The sequence below is a fragment of the Squalius cephalus genome (assembly GCF_949319135.1).
Source record: "Squalius cephalus genome assembly, chromosome: 5".
NCBI lineage: Eukaryota > Metazoa > Chordata > Actinopteri > Cypriniformes > Leuciscidae > Squalius > Squalius cephalus.
The window spans coordinates 17576556-17587039 of record NC_137126.1 but is presented as its reverse complement, the minus strand read 5'-3'; positions in this window follow the sequence as shown (position 1 = coordinate 17587039).

Sequence of the window (10484 nt, the reverse complement as noted above, 5' to 3'; positions counted from 1 at the left end):
AGTAGGTCAGCCTGGTATGCCTGCAGAATGGACATTGTGTGAAGGCATGCCACAGCCTGACCTGCCTCCGAATAAGCTTTACCCACCAAGCCAATGTATAGTGGCTTGGAGGGTAATGCTGGTGCTTTAAAGGACGATGCAGACTCAGGGGAGAGATAGCTTGCAAGATGGCCCTGGGCATCGCCCCATAACCGTGTTGTTTGGACCCATGTATATTTGAATAGGTTGATAACTGGGGACTATATACACGGTACGAAACCGGTCTTTTCCACGACACCTCAGTGTGGAGGTCGGGAAAAAACGGTAAGCACAGGCGTGGAGGTTGCATGCGGGAAGGCAGAAAAACATTAATCAAGCTTACTTTTCTGCCTAGATTCTTGTTTGTCCGCTGGCAATGCTTAATTTTTGTACTGCACGAGTGAGCACCTCCATAAGCTCCTCACATGCAGGAGACTGAAGTGACGAGTCTTCAGTATCTCCTGTTCCGATACTAACAACATCCAGCTCCTCAGAACTGGATAGTTACAGTACCGGGGTCTCAGCCTCGCCCGTCTCGCCATTGGACTGATTCCATATGTGCTTCATGACGCAATCACGCAATTTCTGTTCCCGCAGCGTTTCGATGCAGCGTCTCGTCCCCTTGAAAGGGAACACTGCGTTCTTCTTAAAAAAATGGTCCGTGCACATTCAATACACAAGGCTGTCAGAATATATGGCATGTTTTATCACAAGCGAAATAGGAGTTATTGTAGTGATTGAATGTTGAGCACAAGAAAGTATTGGTTTGCTTTCAATTGATGAAGAGGCAATTTTGAAATCTTTCTATCAATAAACAAACACAAGAAAGTTACACTTCCTCACCCCTACAGTTAACAATTACGTTGTATTTTTGAAACATATGCTGGGCACAACAGTTGTTTTATTGCATCATACTTGGCCCAATCAAACGTAGTCAGAGCAGCAGGTTTTTTTTTTTTTTACCATAATGGGTAATTTTCTCCACTCTTCCCCTCCTACTTGTCCACCACAGATCTGACAGTGCTTTAGTGTTCTCAACCGCTAATTGCTACATATGGTTTTATAGAATGTGGAACAGTGAAGCATTCAGCTTTACATGAGAGCACAACATGGCCGTCGACTGATTGCCTTCATTTTTTTAGTGCGCAAAGATCCAAACAGCAGGCTGTGTTTACACTGAGACTGTTTATCATTGTCATTACTACATGAGTGCTCTGTTGTATGGTTAAGAGGCCATAGAAAACATGATTGTTTGATGTTATTAGATTGGAGAAGTGTGGGAATAGTTAAAGAAGTGTTTCTGTATGTCTGACACATTGTATGACAATTGTCTCCAGGGCATGATTCTGTATAATACCACACAACTGTAAGTACACCAGTGTAGAGTTTCTGTTGCATTATAGAGACTGTTAACGTGAAGGATCATGATGAAATCAGGCATCTGTTCTCTGAGGTAATTTCTGTAGGGTTCATAATAGGTTCACTGAGCATTATGCAATTCTGTAGGCTGAGAGGGGCACAGTCCTATTACAGCTCTAGCACCGACTGTGTATTGAAAAGTACAGTATATGGCAATAATGTGATACTGTCACATACATATGCATAATGAATGGTATAGCTATTTATTATTATTTCTTGATGTCATTTATAGATTAGTTTTATCTGTGCAGTCTTATTTCGAATTAGCCTACATTTATCCATCCATCCATCCATCCATCCAAAAGTGAACATGTGCAGTTGTTGCTTTAAGGATGTATTTCTACCTGATTATACAGATAAAATCTAATTTTGTTACTTTAACCTAATTCAATAAGGTTTATGTAACAAACAATGGAATGCTGTTTTAACTTAATTGAGTTACATTGACAAATTCCAATAAAGCTCAGGATGGACACATTCCACACATTTGCACTAGGACTGCACCACACCTATAGAGGGCAGTATAGTCGTGGCTCGTGTCAGCTACAGGACATCTGCTCTGAAGGACAAAGAAGAAGAAAAAGTTTGTGTTTAGTGCAGGGGGGCAATCATTCGGAATAAATTGAAGTTTCCCCGGGCGCCGCCATTGATTAGCAGACCATCACCTGCTGTTAGCATTCCATTGACTCCCATTCATTTTGGCGTCACTTTGACAGCGAATAACTTTACATCTGAGGCGTTTAAAGACTCAATTTTTCCATTATTTATTTCTAAAGAATCACAAAAATGTATAAAAGGCCCCATTACCTTGTATCTTATGTTATGGCCCCGTAGAAGCATTTTTTGTAAAAATAGGCTAACGACTGCGTCATAACCACGCAACTGTCTGTCGCACAGTAGAGAAATTACCGTATGGACAGGAGGAGAAGCTCGCAGGCAATCGGGGGGACGTGGAGGCAAAATGACAAAATAATTAATCAGAATACTTAGCAAAAGTTTCTCCTGCTCCTAGCTCATGGACACCTCCTACTCACATTCTCCGTCTCTGCAAGTTTCGGAAGGGAATGATTCAGATTTCTCTTGGCACAGCTACTAGAAGACAGACGGGTTGCTCACGTCACATCTACATCGTCAAGCTCAGCTTGAGTCTGCACAGTACGGTCAGGCATCAGGAAGTGAGTGCTGCTAATTGACTTCACTTTTCTCCGTTGAATCCAATGGGGTCACTGTGTCCATTTATTTTACTGTCTATGGTTTGGTGTTCTTGTTGATCGGTGAATTTTGCGTCAATGAGAAATTGTGATTTGTGGTTATTATACACATTATGTTGCATCAAAGTGAAAATCATAATTGACATCATAAAACAAATATACACTCAAAAAAAGATTTTTCTGCCTCTTGTTGTTTAATAAAATACAATTGAATTAAATTGAAATAAAATATATATTATTATTATATTATTATATATTATATATTATTATTATATTATAATATATTATTAATATATTATTATTTTTTTAAAAAAATTATTTAAAATATATATTTTTTTTAATTAAATACATTTTATTTAAAATATTAATTAATTAATTAATTAATTAATTAGTTGTTGTCATAACTAACTGGGCTGCGTTTCCCAAAAGCATCGTAAGCCTAAGTAGATAGTAGAGCTATTGTCACCAATGGTCTTCAACTTGGCTCATGATTCTTTTGAGAAATGCAGCCCTGGGCAGTGGATCTGTAGTTCCCAGCATGCTTTGTAAGGGACTGCCTTTTGAGAGGAAAATTAGGGATTAAGTGTTATTTATGTGTTTTTCAGTAAAGGGAAATGTGTTAGTTAATTTGAATGTTTATGTTCAGTTATGTAGGACATTTTCTACGCTCAGTACTGACACCTGTCTTTTCTTAGTAGTTCCTTTATATTCATTGTGTATAATGACAAAGCACACTGCTTGATTGAAAATTCATTTAAAAATGAGGTTGTACCAACATAAATTAACTAAATTGTGTCAACCTAACTAAACTGATTAACTTTGAATTCACTAAATCAAATTGTGTGTACAAATGTAAAAATGAGGCTGTTGACACAGGAAGTAATTAACAGAGGAACTTATAGAATCCTCTTTAATGTCTGGTCTCTTTAATGTACACTTCTCTGAGAGAGAAAACCGCTCTGTGATGTTCAGAATGATATAGAGTGGTATTTTAAAAGAGCTGAACACACGCCATGACAATATGGCTTCAGCTCGAACAAGAAAACTGACTTATACTCTGTTTTGGACTTCACCAAAAGACAGCTTGGAAAACGGACTTGATGGCCAATTCTCAGTGCAAGAATACACTTAAAGTAAACAATGTTTCTTTAATCTATGTTCTCTAATCAGCCTAATTGAAGTTGTATGTATATCTGCTCTGATTGTTTTAAATTGCTTGTGGCATACAGATGAAAAAATGTGGAATGTAAAAATGTATATAATTCCTTATCTTAATCTTTATTATCTCTGTACCGTGTAATCATGTCTACTCGTTTATAATGCATCCAGTTTTCAGTCCCTCTTTTCGATTGTCCTCTATCAAGACTGTTCAGATGTCCACTTTGGGTTAGTAACATGAGCTGTGAAAATAAACCTTGAGGCTTTCCGTGCCAGAAATGGGAGAGGGGATTGGGAGGTTGTAGGTGCTGGCTAATGGCTTGTGCCATTGTAATTCAGTGGATTGTGTGGCAGGGTAGAGTTAAGATCAAATGACAATGTCCTGTCAGCACTTTACAGTGACACTTTCAAAAGACAGTTTTTGCTTGAGGCAGAATTGTATGATCTCTAATACTACCTGATGTTAGTTTAGTACAAATCATTTGAGAAGGCTGGATTTGTTGAGAAATTCAAGAGCAGTCTCATTGACTTATCCCTCATTTTTAGCAAAAGTGAAAATTAGGGTTATAGTGAGACACCACAATGTAAATTAATGAGGCAATTTTTTTTGCAGGGTTTCAAAGCAGAAATATGAAGTTTATAATTTTTTTTTATATAAAAAGCAATTACATTTAACTTGTGTATTGAGCTGTAAAAATGTTCAAAATATTTAACAGAAATAATTACACAGAAAAGGTTAGCAAATTATTTTTATACTAAAATAAAAAATGCATATTGTTTGCTCCTTATGGCTATGAAACAGTGACTATTTTAACATTTACAAATTGGCCAATTTCCTTTTTAAAGGAAAGAAAAATAATTCAAAATAAAAATGTATAATACATTATACATTTTTTATTTAAATGATTTTTGTGGTAATCAACGTGGCACAAATGCTGTCGACTGAGTGTAACTTGTAATGATCCCAGAATATTTCTTTTAGCTCAGAAATGACTTATGATCTGACACATTTGTAACTGGTGCTGGTACATAGATTACAGCCAAATACAATGTGTTTTTGCTGATGGTTTCGAAGCCTGTGTAATGCTTCTCGTAGATCATATTAGAGTTATGATGACATCTGATTCTTCTCATCATGGTTAATTTTTCCAAGACATTTGTGAATCACACTTATCAGACAGACACAAAAGTCATGTGATCAGAGTGCATGGCATCATATTTTTTGTTATTCCGAGCTGCTTTGACGTCTCAAGCTATATACAGTGATGTTTATGGGGGGGGGGGGGAAGGGAATCAGAAATGTCAACCTAAGCAACACCAGACAGTGACAGTGCAGTGACACACTCGTATTATGACATCTGTGTCTCCCACATAAAGGACGATCACTATGTTACAAAGCCTAATTTGTACAGACACACTTCCTCACATTCTAAGGATGTGTGAGTCGACCATGGTCACATGGAGCCAATTTTGACTCAGTCAGTTTCACTGAGCATTTTTGCACTTCCCAAATTTCAAAAAGTGTGAAAGATCTCCTGTATATTTGACTGTTGTGCTATGGTTAATGAAAGGATTGGCCTCTTCATTCATATTATTTGTAAAGAATTAGATCAGTAATATTCCAGACAGTACATGTTCGGCGATCCTTAAAACAACATACTGTATATTTCATTTGAGAAGTACAACTGTGTAAGGTATTTATATATGCAGTATACAATTTTGCTTCTCAAATAAAATATGTTGTTTTAATTATCAAAGAACATGTACCGAACACACACATATACACACGCACATTGCATAAAATTGATCTTTTAAACTAAGAATTAACTTTTATCAATGTATGTGGATTTTCATTTTGCAAGAGCCTTTAAGCTTGAATGAGAAACAAGAACTTAAAAAAAAAAAAAAAAAAAAATGGTTTGCCAGAAGTGTGAAGAGCTGAAATATGTGAATTATAATCACAGCATCTGTGACGCAGTTCATTTACCACAGGGAACATTATTTGGGGACAAAGAGAGAAGAGAGAGTGAGAGAGATTTCTGCTCTCTTTGTACAGTTTTGTTGGATAGAGAGCGAAAAAAAACAACAACAAAAAAACAACAACAACATCAAGTAAAATACCTACCTGGATTCAACAGAAGAATTATTGTTTCTATGTATTTACATTTACATTTAGGAGGGGTATAAGCATAAATAAAACCCAAAGGCCAAGGGTGTAAATCATTTATCAGTGTTCCAACACAATTCCACCAAAAACTCACTCCTGCATCCTTCACCCTGTAGCATAAACTGTGCGTATCATCCACAACTCATCAAACCACATCACTTTTTTTTTTTTCTTGCTTTCCTTTTATTTTTGGCTTGAGTAATCTGAACACTCTTGTTACATTTCACTCACAGCAGACTATGTAGTGAATTTATAATACAATAGATTTAAAGTTAAATATTACTGAAAAAAATCAGGGAGACAAAAGAGACATTTCAACAGCTCAGAAACGTCACAAATTTTAAAAGAAGCAAATTATTGCAAAACAATAGTATCTATCAAATGACTAAATTTATATATAATGAAACTAATTGCAATTCACATATATTCAGGTTTAGTTAATACTGATCCAAACAATAATAAAAAAAATGTTCGGCCTCAAAATAAACAGTTTCCCTTCTGTCAGTAAAAGAAAGAGAAAAGTTGTTTCATAAACCAAAAATACACAGATCCCAACTTTTCTTTTAATGTTTGAATTACAGTTGTTCTTCTCATTGTACTTGGGGTAACACCATCACTTAAGCAGCAGACAGCACCAATAGCCTACTGTTAGGGTCCAAATGGCTCCAATTGACTCTAATGAGCTTGTTGTTTGGAGGGGGCATGTGAGGGTGAGGGGTTACGCCAGACTCTTGGCCTGATAATGGTAGAGAGCCTGTGAGTTGACCTGACTCTGACCCACTCTCTAGTGAAGTTCGCTTGACTGTGGCCTCATCACAGCATTACAAAATGGCAGAATCTTAGTGTGAGGGGCCGCCTAGGGGAGACTGTGATGGCCAACATACAGTAAGCACAGTAAGAAGCTGTAAATCAACAGTGCGCTTGGGAGCGCTTTAAATTATGAATATGAGATGATGGTAAATGAGGAGAAACTCAAACGATGTTCCATAAATTTAAAATGAAGAAGAAAAAATTAATTATATATATATATATATATATATACAACAAAAAATACAACAACAAAAACATATTTGGACACTTGTGGACCCTATAAAGCCTGTATTATGTTTGATTTACAAAATTCAAAGGCCTCAAATGAAACGTTTCTGACAAAGTTTTGATTAATGGTTCTGTGCTCTGATTAATAGTTCATACTTCTCTTATCAAATAAAAGGCCTTTTATTTGATAAAAACATCCCCCTTCAGGTCATAGTACACACGTCTTTTGTGCTGTGAAATCTTTAATGATTTAGAGTGACAACTGATACATATGCATATATGCATTTTAAGTAGTCTGCAATTTTGTTATAAAGATCTCATTGAACAGAATTGCACATTAATTTTTGGCACCAAATTGCAGATTTGTGCTCAGTTAGGTCCTCTGAATAAAACTGAGGTGTTTTTCCTCCTCGAGTGTGAGCTCTATATTCTCTTATGTTTTACTACATGAGCCATGAAAGCCAGAAGTATCAAATATGATACTCAAGTTTATAAACATTACTATTTTTAATGTTTTTGAAAGAAATCTCTTACGCTCATCAAGTCTGCATTTGTTTGATCAAAATGACAACAACAAAAAAACAGTAATATTATGAACTATTATTTCAATTTAAAAGAATGGTTTTCTATTTTAATATACTTTAAAACATAATTTATTTCTCTGATGCAAAGCTGAATTTTCATCAGCCATTACTCACGTGTTCAGTGTCACATCCTTCAGAAATCATTCTAATATGCTGATTTATTATCAATGTTGGAAAAAGTTGTGCTGCCTAATATTTTTTAATAACTTGTGATTCTTTTTACTTATATATATATATATATATAAATGTATGCATGTATGTATGTATGTATGTCGTTCAAAGGCTCAATAAACTAAAATATTTTTCTGACTATTATTTAATTTGTCAGGCTTTACAAGTTAAGAATAAGATGCACATACATTTCACTTTAATATATATATATATATAAAATATCAAAATTGTTTTTGCAATTATAATTTAAACCAACTGGTCCCATGTTTTTTAGTGGAATCAAAGTTGTCCTCAAGTTCACACAGGTGTTCATCACATTATGAACATGACCTACTAATGTTTGACAATTATTCACAATACATTTTATCTTATTTTTGAACATAAAATTGATTGTTTCATCCTTTTAAACCTAACCAGCTAATATTTTGTTTTATAATACTAAATAGAAAGCCCACTGTTTGCCCGCTTGTGTTTATCACTTTTTTATGTTTATCATTTTTGTAGGCTCTTTACATTTAGTTAAGAGAGTTTAAGGTACATTCCGATCACTGGTCGCATCTGAACTTTAAGTATTTAAGGACAGGTCATTCACGTTACAGACTTGGCACTCATATCATAGAACCAGGTGGTTTTCTAAGCACCCTCTCCATATGGTGCCCTTTTGTTTGCCTCTCTCCCTCTGTCTCTCTCCCTCCGACTGGCTCTCTCTGCCTTTTACGTCTTGAGAAAGTCCTAACTGTTGACAGCTCTTTGAGCAACAGCAGTCTGTTGTTGTGAATGTATATAGAGCGAGCGAGTGAGCGAGACACAGAGAGGGAGCGTGTGTGTGCTGGATGCTAATGAAAAGCAGATGTTGGGTCAGTGTCAGAGCCTGCGGTTGTGCGTGTGTGTGTGTGTGTGTGTGTGTTCACGTGTTTACATGTTTGCCCCCCTACTGTCTCCTAACCGCTGAGTGCTCTTGGTGTTCCAGCACCTGATAGGACGGCAGTTATTGATAAATAATATGCAGGCTGCATGGTGCAACTAGCCCAGGGAGTTCATAGTGAGTTGACCATCTGGATACACTGGTGGAGATGCAAACAGGGAGAGAGTGTGCCAAGTATCTAGGGCGAAGGAGAAGTTATCCACACTTCACTTACTAATTATTCACAGCAGTAAATCCTTCGACTCATACTGAAGCTCATACAGCGGAACTGGGCCTCTCTGCTTTGAACAATGTATTTCAGTACTATATGTATTTTCATTTCATGTTGTGTTGTGCTCTGCTGGCAAATACTCACCGCTTGTAAATTTTGAATGTGCATTTTGCATAAAACATGAATCTTATAACATTGCACGAAGAAAGAAAAAAAGACCTGATAATAATCTGATGGAGAGATGGTTAACCATAACGTTAAATCCCAAAGCTTAAGGAATACTTCCACCAAAAATGTAAAATTACATTTAAAATGTTATACATAATGTAATTATAATATTACATTTTATATATGTACCGTTCAAAAGTTGGGGGTTGTGATTTAAAAAAAAAAAAAAAAAATTAGTAGTTTTATTCAGCAAGGATGCATGACATTGATCAAATATGACAGTAAAGACATTTATAATGTTACGAATGCTGTTCTTTTGAACGTTCAGTTGCATTAAAGAATCCTGAAATCCCTTTTTTCCACAAAAATATTTTTTTACAAACTGTTTTCAACATTGATAATATTAATAAATGTTTTATTTATTTGTTAATTTATTTACATGACTGGAGTAAAATTCAGCTTTGCCAGCAAAGGAATAAATCACATTTTAATATACATAGTTATTTTACACTTATTTTAAATTGCAATAATATTTCGCAATAATACTTTTTAAACAAAAAACAAACAAAAAAAATGATCTTTGAATGGCAGTGTGTGTTTTACATTATGTTTTGTATATTTGCATTCCATGGAAAAACTAACAGCGTATGGGTTTGAAACCACATGAGAGTAAATACATGATTATAGAATGTTCCATTTTCCATGAGCAGGCGTGTCTATAATTCTTCCATACATTCACCAGTCCAAACATTTTTACATTTAGTTCATGACACTTTTTTTCCAGAACTCTCATGATGGATGCATTTAACAGACTTGAAATGACTGATTACTTGATGCTATGTTGGACCGTGTGTGTGTGTGTGTGTGTGTGTGTGTGTGTGTGTGTGTGTGTGTGTGTGTGTGTGTGTGTGTGTGTGTCTGGGGGCAAACAGGTTTAATGGGCTGTGTATGAGGGGGTTGGGGGGTATTTCTCTTGAACTGGTGATGGTGGGAGGAAGTGTAGAGATTTATGACGAGGCTGATTGCCCCTCTCTTTCCTCCACAGTGGCTGACCAGCGGAGAGAGTGAGACGCACTAAATCACTCCTGCCACTGAGCCCCTGCACTTGGCGTTGATCCTTAAGGGATCAGTCAGTGAGACACATCTCAATTTGTCTCCCTGAGAAAGTCACACTGCACAAGGATTCTGGTTCCCTATCACTAACCCCTGGTAATACCACAGTTTGATGGAGTTGCTCCTGTTCTGAGGGTTGTGGTGTTCTCATTTCAGTTGCGCACCATCACTGTTAGTAAATCTCTATAGGAAAACAGTTCCTGAGAGTATAGACGGTATCTGACAGAGTAATTACAAAACCTGTAACAGCCAAGTGATGAAGAGGCTAGCTAACTATTTTATTGATATATATTGGTATGGC